The sequence below is a fragment of the Marmota marmota genome, unplaced genomic scaffold, assembly GCF_001458135.2.
Source record: "Marmota marmota marmota unplaced genomic scaffold, marMar, whole genome shotgun sequence".
NCBI lineage: Eukaryota > Metazoa > Chordata > Mammalia > Rodentia > Sciuridae > Marmota > Marmota marmota.
Window position 1 is genome coordinate 6,331,802 of NW_026000078.1, and position 14,503 is coordinate 6,346,304.

The following is a 14,503-nucleotide window of genomic DNA, read 5'->3' on the forward strand; positions in this document are numbered from 1 at the left end:
CAGAATGGAAATGATAATATATATCTCTTGGTTTCCACCTATTTTGTGTTGAATGGACTAAGCCATGGCTTTTCTGCTAAAGAGCACTCTCATCACAGACACCCAAGCATCAGCCAAAGATATTTGTTCCAAATCCACCAAGAAATGGCAAGAAAGGAAAGGGGAGAGGGAGAGGAGCAGAGTTCTCTTCTTGGGCTATAGCATATCTGAGGGTGTTTAGCTGCTGCTTTTTTTTTTTTTTTAACTGTCCATGAATTTCACTGTGCAGTTGTTATGGAGGATTGGTTCAAGGACATACCCCTCAACCTATGGATATCAAAATTTGCAGATTCTCAAGTTTCTTGTATAAAATGATATAACATTTGTATATATCTTATAAACTTCCTCCCATACACACTAAATAATCTCTTAATTACTCAAAATTCCTAGTACAATCTATATAGTTGTTACAATGTTTTATAGGCAATGATGGTCAGAAGAAAATACTGTATATGTTCATTGAAGACACATTTTGTTAATAGTTTTTTGATCTGCAATTGGTTGATTCTACACTGGGACAACTGTCATTCAGAAAAAGTGACTGCTTCAACTTCTGTGAGCAAGGCTAATGACGTTCCTTAGCACCAATAACAGGCAAATAATATTGAATATGTGCTTTGAAACAGGTTAAAACTTTTCATGTTCATATATGGTCTTTATGCGCCAACATTCTAGTAGGGGAAAGGGGCCAACATTTACTGAGCACCTACCAGGAATGAAACACTGTTTTCACTGGCTTGTGAAATAGTTGTTATTACCCCTATTTACAGGCATAGGCTAAAAGGAGTCAAGGTATAACCCAGAGGAAATAAGGTAATAAGGGTCAATGCTAGGATTTAAAGCCAGAGTAGCTGACTTCACTTTAACACATATTTGCTAAGCCAGTTCAAATGAAGCTTTAAGTATGAATAGTTCATACTCCTTATAAATCACAGTAATCTGATCATAAATCATTGACACTGGCCACCACAGTTAAAGACATGCTGTACAAACTGTTTCCGATAATCTATTACATAGGGTCAATACTAACCAGAAGAAACCTTTAACTAGGCAAGGGCTAAATAGTAAGCTGAAGAGAAGGCCACAGAAGAAAGTATCTTATTCTTAATATTTCATAGGAAAGCATTTACTAATTAGTTCTTTTAAAAATATAGAGATCAGTGAGTCTAGAATACATTCACTAGGAAAATATATGATATTTATTTCCTTAAATGAGATGTAAATAAGAAACATTTGAAAAAGTAAAAACTCAGAATAAATTTTTAAATTGAAAAAGGATTTGGAAAGAAAAATAACAAATTGAGTTACCGTGTATGTTAGAAGGTATGTGTACTAGAACCAATCTAAAATTTTAAATCAAATTATTATTTATTTTAAAAATAATTTCATTAGAATGATGGAGAAATCCTTTGGTGTAGTTCAAGCAAGTGGCAATTGGCCAGCTTGGCTGTGATTTATCTAAATTCTATGCTGATGTCATAGAAGCAGTATCCTTTAAGGGACGTTTGACCAGGTGCAACAAGAGCCCAAATAATTTTGTATAACCATCTGAGTAGAGCAACCAGGAGGTGTTATGGTGTTTGTTGCCTCAGGAAGAGGGGACTGTTTTATCTTTTACTCTGCAGCCCTCCACAACTGGCTTCAAGTCATGGTGCAAGATGGTTTTCCAGCTCCTACTTTCACAACTGCATTTAAAGGGAAGAAGAAAGAGGGAAGGCAACACAGACTAGAAGTTTCATGTACTGTTTAAGCAAGGCTATGAAATGTCCTCAGCTAAAATTCTGTTACTAGTACAGAAAGGCAGGCCAGGTAATGGGGACAACTACTACAGAGGCTGAATCCACTACCTATGATGTGGATCTTAATGGGGTAATTGGAAAATTACTCTGTCAGAAGCTATTTCAAATTGTAAATATTTCACAAATTTCATAAGACATACTCATTTGCTACAGATCAGGACATACTCCAGAAGTGCACACTGAAAGAAAAATATGATATTGCAAGGCACCGTTAGAGCACATAGATGACCCTGGTGGATTCTTGCAAAAGAGCCATAGCATCAGCCTCCACCCTTGTTTCCCTGGAAGCCATTAAAACTAATAAACTGCAAATGTCTATGAAGATTTCCCATGAAATAAGATTTTTTTGTTGTCTATTTTTCAAAAGCTCTTAAGTGATATGTGCATCACAAATTTTTATTCCAATAGAATAATTTACAAGTAAAAGTGAGGTTCACATTTCTAAATATTTAAGGTATATATAGTATCTTATGTGCTCTATATGGTTTTACATAATCCAAAGGGACAACAGTTATATAACATATTCTCTAATTTATTTGCCTATTATGCTCATGTTAAATAATAACATTTTTGCAGAGATAAGTCATTTTACTCAACCCTATAGTAACTGTGAGTTTGGCATTAACCCCATTGTATACATTTAAAAAAAGAGTTGTTCAGCAAGAATGAAGTAAATTGTCAAGATGACAAGGGCTTATCTCCTGTAACAAAGTCCCAAATCTACATGCATTTACTATTGGTTGTCCTAGAATATTTTAGGAATATTAAAAGTTCTTATACCATACTTACAATCTATGGAAGAAAAATGAAGTGAGATTTGGCTTCAACTATGGAGTTCTTCCATCCATGATATTTCCCTCTTTGACCCATTTGAATCACTTAGGATAAAAAACTTCCTTCCTCCCACTTTTTTAGCATATTGTGCAAATTAAACAACCAGAAAGCTCTGACAAAGTATAAAAATTGTTGTGATTTTCTTCTACACATTATTAATCTATGGTGTAAGAATGTGAGCTTGTCATGAACTGAAATGATGTCCGAAAAAGAAATGATTGAGCCAGGCACGATGGTGCATGCCTGTAATCCTAGCTGCTGGAGAGGCTGAGACAGGAGGATCCTGAGTTCAAAGCCAACCTCAGCAACATTGAGATGCTAAGCAATTCAGTGAGATCCTATCTTTACATAAAATACAAAAATAGGGATGGGGACGTCTCTCAGTGGTCAAGTGCACCTGAGTTCAATTGTCAGGAACAACCCCTCTCCCCCCTCCAAAAAATAAATTACTGAACTGATGTTCCATTGAATGTGATTTTGTTTTCAATTTCAGATCAATAAAGTCTTATGCTTGTACAGTTCAGGAATACATTTTTTTTTTTTTGATGGCAGACTAGGTGGTGATAAAGTATTTTATTGGTTAAGTGTTCCCAAAATAGCTGTGGGAAAACTTGAATTTCTGCTTCTCTCTGTAAGTTCCAGAAAACCCAAGTGATGCTGAAATGAGAAATAGTCAAGTTAATTATAAATATTTCCATGTAATAAAATGGTATTCTTTAAAGCTAGTTTATTGGCACCCTTCACATAAAATAATTTGCAACAAATACATTCACATGTAAGAAAGTCAATCATTGTAATTTAAAACTCAAAGCAAAATTCAAGTTCAATTGAAGTGACAATTGGGCTTTATTATTCAGTGTTAGAAAACCCTTGGCTAGTACTGCCTTCATTGGTTCACAGTGGTACCACAAATCACAACTCATAATGAGCTGTCCAAGGCATGAAGATTCCACTGGCCATGCATTATTTCAAATAACCTGTGTTTATGAAGATCACCCAGGGACCATCTGTAATCACCCCTTTTCATCCCAGGACTCAGAAAACTGTAATATTTCTTATGTGTCTCCATTTTCCACTTGAAATCAGACCCACCAGAATTTTGTAACTTTTCTTTCAACATTCTCTTACATTCTTAAGAAGTGGTCATCTGTGCTCTTGTGGTAAAGTTCACATGGTCAGCGAGAGGACACTTTTACTGATTTTCACATCAATCTAATACATAGAATATAATTTAAGATATGAGAAGTTAACAAACATTTCAAAGCAAATGTGTATTATAAAACCATCAAGAAATTTCTCTGTGCTCTTAAAGCTTAAATATTAAGAGCATCATCAATAGATAGGAATTTTTAATTGTGATTTTTATCATAATAGTGCCTTGCAGCAGCTCTACAAATTCCGTATTCTGGTTATTCTGAAGTGTTACTGTGCTGTTCTTTCTTGGTCACATACATGGTCATGAGGCTGTGCCTTCTGGGCTCTGCGGTACTGAGGGCTCCGTAGCTTGCCAGCCCCAGATAAAGTGTTCCAGTCTCTCATTCTTAGGCATTCTTATAAAGACTTGTAGCAAAACAGGGAATCCCATCCAAGTATCCCTGATTTGAATTTAGTACCTTAATATGGAACAAGGGACAGAAATGAAATTTGTAGAGTTTGCAAACATGTGGCTATATGACATCCTAAGTGAGAAAAAAGATTCTTCTTTGCTAAAACAAATATTATTTCATGTGTATTCATGCCTTTCCCAGAGCTGTTCAAGATAATTAATGGAAGTAGTGAATTAAAGTGCCTTTTCCATGAAACATTTTTCCTCTTTATTGCAAGGTGTTGTAGAAATATTACTCAATCTTATCATATTCTTTTTTGAGGATAACTAGAAAAATTACTTATAAGCTTACATAATGAATAACATACTTTTTCTATATACCTAAAGTTTTTTAAAAAAATATTTGTATCAATTAACTTACATGATTATTCCTTTTTATTATCCACTAGTAAACTTGAGAGAAAATTAGTGGTATGGGGATATTATGCATTTTAAGCCTTATTCCCATGCTACCTTGTTTTTACTCCTTTTTCCAAGGTTAGCCTAAAAATCCTTTATGAATAATGGTGGTAGTACAAATTAAAAATTCAAAGATGTGTGGAAAAACCTCCATAAAACTACAAAAATGAAATCTCCACATAAAGTTAATGACAATGGAAATAATGTTAAGAATAGCTAACATCAAATGTGAAAATACACTGATCTCCATGTTTCATATATGTATATATGTACATATATAAATACATGTTTATATATGTATATATGTGTATATAAAATATTTTTCCTCAAAAGCTCAAATTTGCCCTACAGAGGGTTATGTACAAATAGTACAAATATTATGCCTCAAAGAATTACATAAACATGAATTTAAAAAGTGATTTGCCATAAGTTTATATCAGATTTTAGAAACAAATTCCTAAATCCTTCTCTGTGATGTCTACACTGACCAATCTGCTTTACACACAATCCACTCTCAACGTGTCACTCCAAACCCTTTATATCCTGTTCTAATCTTCTTGCTTACATATGTATTTCTCTTTCAAATATAATAGATTGCTTACTTATGAATTATGTTTATTGTTTCTGTCCTTTGTTCCCTAACTAGAATGTGAGGCTCATGAGCTGAATTTGTTTTACCCTTCACTAAACCTCAAGCTCCTAGAACAATGCATCTATGTTGCATTAATATTTGGTTAATTAATATTTGGTGAATGAATGAAATGCTGTGGATATTTGAATAAATGTGAAAATGTTAAGACTTCCTAGATCTATTTTCATTCTCATCTAATTTAAAACAATTGTTCAGCTCAAAATTATCTTTCTATAAATAGACTCTATTAGCATCTCACCATTATCTCATATACCCATTTCTTTTTCTTTTCTGTTTCAACAACTACCATTTTAGTATAAGTCATAGTCTACCTGGCTCCTGCATCTTGTATCTCCCTTATCTGGTTTCCAGGTAAATTTGTTTAAAAAAATAACACCACATTATTAATGGCTGTTAATTGCTTTGAACTTCAATTGCTTCATATTATCTCTCAGATCCATTTCAAACTCTTCACTGGGGAATTCAAAGAGCACTGACTTTGGGGCTTATATGGTTTTCCAAATGCGCATCCATTATTCTCTAATATTATACCTTAATTCTAGCTCATTTCCTGAAAATGTTTCTCCTTTCCTGACTCCATGTCTTTGCCCATATGCAGTCTCCTTCCTACTGAAATTCCCTCCATGATTTATCAATCAAACCCTAAGATAGCTAGATCAGTGTCCCCCCAGCTTCATTGAAATATTGCTGATCATAGACCAATCATATTCATTTTAACCAGTTTTTATTATTTGTGTATCAATTATTAACCTTATGTTGTGTAATAATGTTCTAAAGTCCTCAAGTAAAATTTAAGTATTTTAACTAGAAAAATTATATTTTATACATCTTTTTTTTGTTTATTTTGCAGACTCCTTGATACAGTGTTAACATAGTAGATTGTCAAAAATTCTTATTTATTAATAAGTAAATGAATACATAAATATCAGAATTTATGCTAGGGTATTATAAGTGGAAAGTTCAATAGTGCAATGTGAAATATAAATAATAGCTAATATTTGCAAAGCATGTTTTGTTTTCATCAAATATCCCCTTTATTCTTTATAACAATTCTTCTCTACATTAATCACATTATTCCAATTTTACAGCTGAGGAAATGGACATTCAGAAAGGTTCATCCAGTTAACAAAGGTCATGCAACTATTATTCATTGTATCAGTACTTGAACTCTGGTCTTTGGAGATTTGCCAATATATTATATAATATCTCACAACAACTTTAATTTCAATTAATAAAAAATATAGTTACAATTGTTTATATGTGATATTGTACTTATACATAGTCGAATAATTTGCTAACCTGAAATGTTCTGAACATTCTATCCTTTGTGGAAAACTTATTGTAATAATTTTCAAAGACATTTTTCACAGGAATATTAGTGCTGACAAATAAATTCAAATAATCACTGACTGACTTTGAAAAAGAACTCTACCAGCATAAAATGTTAAAATGCTTTTAACATCTCATGACTGGATCTTACGGTAGTTTTTAGAGAACTGGTATTTACCAGTTGAGTAACACATTTCTAGGAGAGATTATGGAAGCTTATAGATAATACATATGTTCCAGAAAGTGGGCCTCAGTGAGTATGACTACAAATTAACTGCATTATGTGGCAAATGCTTGATTTCTTTCTGTCTTAAAAATATAATTTCAAAGCTTTTGGCCTTTATTCTATCTAATCTTTCAGGAAATCAAACTTAGATCCCACTTAATTCTAATATATAGAAATTTATGTACAACTTTCAGAAATCAGAGACTCTATTCTATTATCCAAGAACATGAAAAATAGGTTTATTTTTATCTTAGCTTTCATTTAAATTAATCTCAACGTCAGAGCAAGACTACGCAAAATATGTATCAAACCTTAAATTAGTGATGTTCAAACTTTATTGTGCTTAAATAAAACTCATCTGAGAGGATATTGACTCAGTCAATGTGGGATGGCCCAGGAACCTACTTTGTAACAAGCTACAAAACTCATTCTGGGGCAAAAAGTCAAAAAACCCACTTTGAGAATTAGAACCTTGGATACGTTGAATTTAATTTCTCATTTTATAGATCAGATAGTTGAGACCTAGATAAGTAAAATGACTTATGCACATTCACATGGCAAGAAACTATTGGAACAAAGGCTTGGTCTATTGACACCTAGTCCACAGCTACTTACATTATATTTGACTGGATTTTCTGAAAAATTCACTTGAAGTATCTAAAGGATATCATAGGTCTTAAGCTAAACTTGCATTTGTATCCATCTCTGATTTTTCTGTTGCTGAAATCCTGGATTATGTTTCTAAATGCTTTTGTGAGCTGGGAGCATCCAGCTTTTCTTGTCTATCAATCAATTCTTAATATAAGCATAAATGGATAATTGCAACCTACCAGATACACACACACACACACACACACACACACACGGAGTAATTGATAGTTTACCTTCCTTACTTTATTGCAAACTCACCCTTCAGAGTAGTGAGGACATATATAGTTTCAAGATATTAGCTGAGGAAAGAGGTGATTTTCAAAGTTTCATTTTTACATAGATTCTAAGAAATCTGAGGTTTATAAATACCGAAGGCAGTGGGAGTATATGAGGAAGGCAGGTGAAAATTTTTATAAAGATGATTCATGCCTTTTCTCATCATCAGTGTATCTCCTGACCTTGTGGTCATAAAGTATATAAGAGCTTAATTAACTATCTTTAACAGAAAAGGAAAAAAAATTGAACACCATTTTTATGTAGAGAAGTACTTGATTACTGTTATCAATTTTTGTCTGTTTCCATCCATTATATATAATGATTTCTAAATTTCTTGACTTTTAGCATCACTTTCTATATGTTATTTCTTCCTCCTTCTTGTTAACAAATAGTTTCTCTTCAACAGGAGATGAAATGAAACACCATGACTTAGGATAGCAAAAATACAAAGCATGATGGAATGATCAAGGACTGGATGTGTCTAAAACTGAATTGGTATCTATAATTACTAATTATTCAGCTCTCCATTATTCATGTGTGGCTTATCCCTGGTTAAAACCTTAGACCTTGGGTTTCTGGTCACCAGTCTGTTTTGCAGCCACATTCTCATTCTGTCAGGGCTTACTCAGGGAATCCCAAGTAATTTTAATATAAATCTAAGCACAAAACCTCATTAAGAAGGTATATATCCTGTCAAAAGAAGGCATATAATGTATTCCAAAAGCAAATATAGACGTTTTAAAGTTATTTGCTATTTTAAATCATTTTTCTCCCAACACAGATTATTAAGAACTCAATGGGAAATTGATTCTATTAGGTTGAGACATAAGGTTGCCTTATGTATGTCAATAATGGCATATTATTGTCATGCTCATGTCTCAATCTAAATAACACAGAGTTCTTCCTTTTCATTGGCTTTGTACCCTATTTCTCTCACTTCTTGTTCCAGATTTTTAGTGTCAAAATGCCTGTAGGTGTTTATGATAAAGGCCATCTCTATAATGCTAGGAGCTGTAGGCAGACAAAATTACTTAGAAATGCCAAAATATGCATTATTGGATTAGGCTCTTAGCATCTTCACCTCTCCCTAGTCAGAATACTTTTTGTTACTTTGTGCTTTGAATGAGCCCCTACTCATCTTTCCAGGGGTGATGCATATATCACCTCATCTATCCAGCTTTGCTTAGGATCCCCAAAGAGAATCATACATCTTTTACTTTGGAGCTCTCTGCTCCCTGTATGTTCCTAATCTCAGTTTCTACATAGTATTACATTGTTTGTTAATAAGTTTATATTTTCCAAAAGACAAGAAACTACAGGAGAAACTGCCTTATTCATCTTATCTCTAATGCAGTCCTTAGCACATAGGAGCTATTAAATTCATGTCTGAGGAAGAGGAAAAGAGAAGGGAAAGGGGGACAAGAAACAATTTTCATGAGATCATAAGAATCAAACAATTATGATATTTTCTGTGTGACTTCAAAGTTTAGAGAACTGATAATCAACTTTCTTCCTAACTTATTGAAGAAAGAAGAAAATTCATACTGCCTCTAATTTCATTCCTTTCTTTACAAATTGAGGCATGATTTAAAAGAATTAGTCATTTTCTGTAGCAGAGGGAGAGTTCTTGATAAAAGAGGTGGCAGCCTCTAGGAAGTAAAGGCCACTTGGCATGAATCTTCCTTACTCACTATGAGCCAGCATCCATCATCTATACACTGCCTCCATTCAACATAAAACCTAAAAGATGGGAGCAAGAGAGCTGATAAAAACAGTAGCCAAAATCATAGTTTCAGAGCAGAAAGTCTCAAACTAAACCCAAAAGCTGGAAGCCAAGAAAAGTAGGAAGAACTTTGTGTTATTTAGATTGAGACATGAACATGACAGTAACCTTCAAAATGGCACCCTATGATCTTAGATTTCACCTCCATGCCTGCTGTTTTCCTGTTGTTGAAATATTGTGTGTTGTGCATATTTTCACTGTAATCATTCACTGACTTTTAGCTGGGTCATTATTGCATTCTATTCTATATTATATGTCAGTACAAGAACAAGAGAGGCTGCACTCTGCTATTGAGTTATTGGGTCAATAACCACACAGAGATCTTTGTGCACATTTTCCCCACTTTGGATATAAAGTAAATCTAGACCTAACTCTTTCATCTATTTCTCCTAACTTATAATGCTGAAAACAGACATTACTATTAGTCTTCTCATTCTTTCCAACATGATTCCTGATTTGATTTGACATTTCCTTCAGCACCTAGGACAGTTCCCAGCAGGCACTAAGGTTCCATCAGTTCACTGAGTTGAAGAACTTTTATGATAGAATTTATGGAAAGATCTCTAAATTAGTTAAGGAATGTTACTCAGTTTTCTGTCATATGTTTTCCTTTAGTTCTAAAAGACTGGTGATCTTTTGCTATGGTAGTTGTTGTGGGGTAAGCAAAACCGTGAAAATTATATTTGGGGAAATCTATTCAACCAATTATTGAGAATGAACTTTTTCAACAGATACACTAGATTAATTATCATCTCCTCTTTTTGAGAAATGTTACCACTCATAGGCAAATAAACTAAATACAATAAAGTGTAAGGACAGACAAGAATAGTGAGTTTGTTCAGACCATAGCATTGTCCAAACCTGCCAGTGGGATACTTTTTTTTGCAGCCTTAGATAGAAGATAAACTGTTAAACAAAATATTGTCTATGTATTCTGATTCTCAAAAAAAATAAATAAAAGTGGATAATAAAATCCTTGGGTGTCATGACTTTGACAAATTTATTGGCTGGATAAAAATGTCTAACATAAAACATGAAAATTAAGGAGTGATTTCTTATGTATGAGAAAGGGCAAACAAAAACAAGAAAACCTTATTATCTGTCCCAAACTTCTAGGATCCTAAGGATGATATAGAAAAGAGACATGAAACATTTGACTAAAATTAACCATTAAAAAAGTTCGCATGCTTTCTATTTGAAAAACAGCAAAATCTCATTTTGTGAATTTTAAAATTTCGTTATTGAAGTTTTATCATTTCCAAACTATTTTCCATAGTGCCATAATATTAGAAAGCACATTCTTGCTAGAGGCCATGTTCCCCACATCAGTCATTAACTGTCAGTAGCTTTTACCATTTGCCATTCTTTCTGTTTCAGCATCAGTAATCCAGTAATTTTTTATATTAAACAATATGTCTTTGGATCTGTTACCAACCCCGAGAGGAACCAAGTGAGACTGCCCTACATTGGACATGCTTATTACTTAGATAGTTTGAGCTTATAAATTTAAAGCTTCAAGACGGACATCCTGCAATAGAAGGAAAAAGCCGGTATAGCCTAGTGATAGGGGACAGACCAGATGCTTAGGGCTTGCTAGAAGTTTAAGTGTCAAAATATTTAAGCATTAAAAAAGTCTTTCATGTAAGGAACTTCAAAACCTGTCAAAACTGCACTGCTAATGGCTCTATAATAAAACATATCCCTGAGCACAAAAGTGGAGGCAAGAAAGAGTTAAAGGTTTTACATCTGCAAGGAAGAATATTTCTACTGGGACACAAGTAGCATAAGATGGTGTGAGGGGGAAGAAAAAAAAAGAGAGAGAGAGAAATGTGTTACAGAGGATGGGGTAGAGAGAGGTGATGGGAGGGGAGGGGAGGTAGGAAGGGCAGCAGAATACAACAGACTCTATATGGCAGTATGCATAAACGTGGCTGTATAACCAATGTGATCCTGCAATCTGTACATGTGGAAAAATAAGAATTCATACCCCATTTGAATCAAATGTATGATATGTCAAGATCATTGTAATGTTTTGAGCAACTAATATAAAAAAAAGCACCTATCACAAGGTATACAATTGGTTAAACAGAACTTGCCTCTTGTTGCAGACTGTTTCTGCCCACCCTCAATTTATAATTCAGATTTTAAACTTAGTGTGATGGTATTAGGAGGTAGGGTCTGTGGGAGGTAAGGAGGTGAAGGGAGGGAAGACTTTATGCATGCAATTAGTGACTAACAAAGGGGCCCCAGAGAGCTCACCAGTCTCCCTTCCACATGTGAGAATTCAAGGCAAGAATTCATCTGTGTGTAACACAGAAGAGGTCCCTCACCAGTTCCAAGCCATTCTGGCATCCTGATCTTCAGATTATGAAGAGTAATTTCTGTTGTTTATAAGCCATCTAATCTATGGTAGTTTACTATAGCAACCTAAAATGCATAATGCCTCTGACTTGAATATTTCAAACCTCTAAATCTTAATTTAACATTATGTGGGTTATATCCTATTACCCAGGAATCTATAGCTTCATCTTGAGAATGGGCAAAAGTTATTCACACCTGCAATGAACATTTATCTTAAATCTACTTTATGTCAATTACCATACAGAATTTTTAAAAAAATTCATGTTTCTGTTTTTTGACCAGATATATTGCAAATATGCCATCATTACCAGTTTGGCATATTGTAGTACAGGTATTTAAACAACTCTTCCAAATCTCAAGAGTTTTTAGGTAGCTAAGGATTCAGGAAAATGAACAACATTTAGATTACAGGATTACAAATAAATGAATATCTAAAGCGAAGAATAATGAGAAATGCATGGAAACTAGCCAGAGATCTGAAGCTGGAGAACTGAAAGATCAAACTACTCTTCTCTAAAGGAAGATAGGAAAAAAAGTAGAGTTGAAAGTTTAAATGAAAACAGAAAAAAAAAATCGTTTTTTCCAAATGGCAAAAAATAAAGAAAAGCAAGTGTTCTATAAATTATTTTCCCTGATGCTAATAAAATATTTAATGTATGTTCATCACATAAAGAAATGTGCAAAGACATGTTCAGGAAAGCTAGTTTATAATTAGTTCATAGATGCTCAGTTTGGGGGAATATGTCAGATCTACCCAAAGTGCTATTCTGGAGAGAGAAAACCACACTTCCCACTTCATCCCCACTGGAGGAAAGGAAGGAACAAGATCTTGAGGGGAGGTATAGTTTTAATATTGCTAAGTCTGTGATAATTCTGTTTTAATCCTTGGAGTTGAGACCCACATGATCAGTTGGTGATTCACTGAGCCTCTGCAGAGGACAGACCACATTTATGGAAAAAAAAAAAAAGTCACCTCTAAAGACACTCCTATTCCTACAGCGGGAGATTTCTAATTGGATAGAGCTCCCATTCCCATATCAGACTTACTTGGAAGTGCTGTCTTCCTCAAAGTCCACTGAACCCCAGGAGTGAGGGGTGAGGTCCACAAAGAAGAGGAGGTTAGTTCAGGATTTTCACTTTCACAGAGGAAAGTGAAACTTTCACTATAACTTCACTCTAGCTTGGGAGCCAGTAATCTTAAAGAGGTCTTCATATATCTCACAAGAAAACTTTCTAATTCCTGCGTAAATTTCTTTCTACTGGCGAAAGACAGTAAAATCATTAAAGCCCAGAGTGAGATCTCAGAAGGGGCCTCTTGGTTTGGTAGAGCTGTCTGTATTTCAGTGTCCAGGTCAGGGGACCAATGAGATGTGAGAGAGCCACTGTAATGTTGTTTCTCAAGTCCTATTGCCAAACACTGCCACAGAAGAGACCAGTCGCTGGGGGGCTGTGAGGGAGAGGTAGGTGAGTAGCATTTCCATATCATCAGTATGTTTCAGACCTGTAAGAGAATGGCCAGAGAAGAGGGAGCACTAAGAATGGCCACTGGCTCTTAAGAACCCCTGTTAGGAGTTTTACCCCTGCAGGTAAAGCCTTCCTGCTTTGTCAATGCCAAAGGATAGAAGTGGCAAGGAAGAAAGCAAAGAGGCCCTACATCTCTGCACTGACAGAGGCAAAGGACTCCTTGTGGCCTCTCAGGTGTTGGAGAGGAGGCCTGGGAAACTTGGAATCCCTGACTCCTTACTGGCTGCTCAGTTATACCTCAGTTTAACAGCTCCCCACCCTTCCCAAGTCATCCCAGAAAAATGCCCCAACTACTCTTAACCTGGAGCCTGCATTATGGGGCACCTGACTAATGACCAAGTGTTCACAAGTGCCCATTTCTTACTCTCTGCTTTGTGCTGACCAAACTCAAATCAGGCAGCTTCTCCACACAGGCCCTTGAAATTTAGCCCCGGACTCCCAATCTGAGCAAGCACTAAAATGGGGAACAGTTGCCCTTGTCACTTGCTCCCCCAAATTCTTGGAACACGGATACATTTCTTGTTAAACCATGCCCTGGCCAATGAGTTTATTCCCTTCATGTGCCCCACTTTCTCCTGTGGCTACTCCCCTTACCTAATAGGAAACAACAAATCAAAAACTCTGATTTTCAGTTTGGTTTTGGGAGGCTTGTGGATTTATTCACTATGATAATAGTTCTAATTAAAGTCTTTCCCTATCTTATGTAAGTCTGCATTTGTTTTTACTTGATATTGGTGTGCAGCTAAGAATGATCCCAAGTGAGTGTGAGCCTCCAAAGGTAAGGAATGAAAACTCGGGGCCCCTTGCATTTATCTTTTTGGGGAAAGGTAAAGAGGTCTGCGATGAATAGTTCTCTCTTAAACTTCAACTTTCTAAAGCGAAATGAATTTCGAAATGAAGTTTGAAGCTTGAGCTCTAGGAGTTCTGGCTGGGCAAGAAAATTGCTGGTTGGAAAACACCATTGTGCTCACTGCTGGGGCGAAGGGTGTGCTCAGAACAGTGTGGGGTGGAGACAGAGGAATGA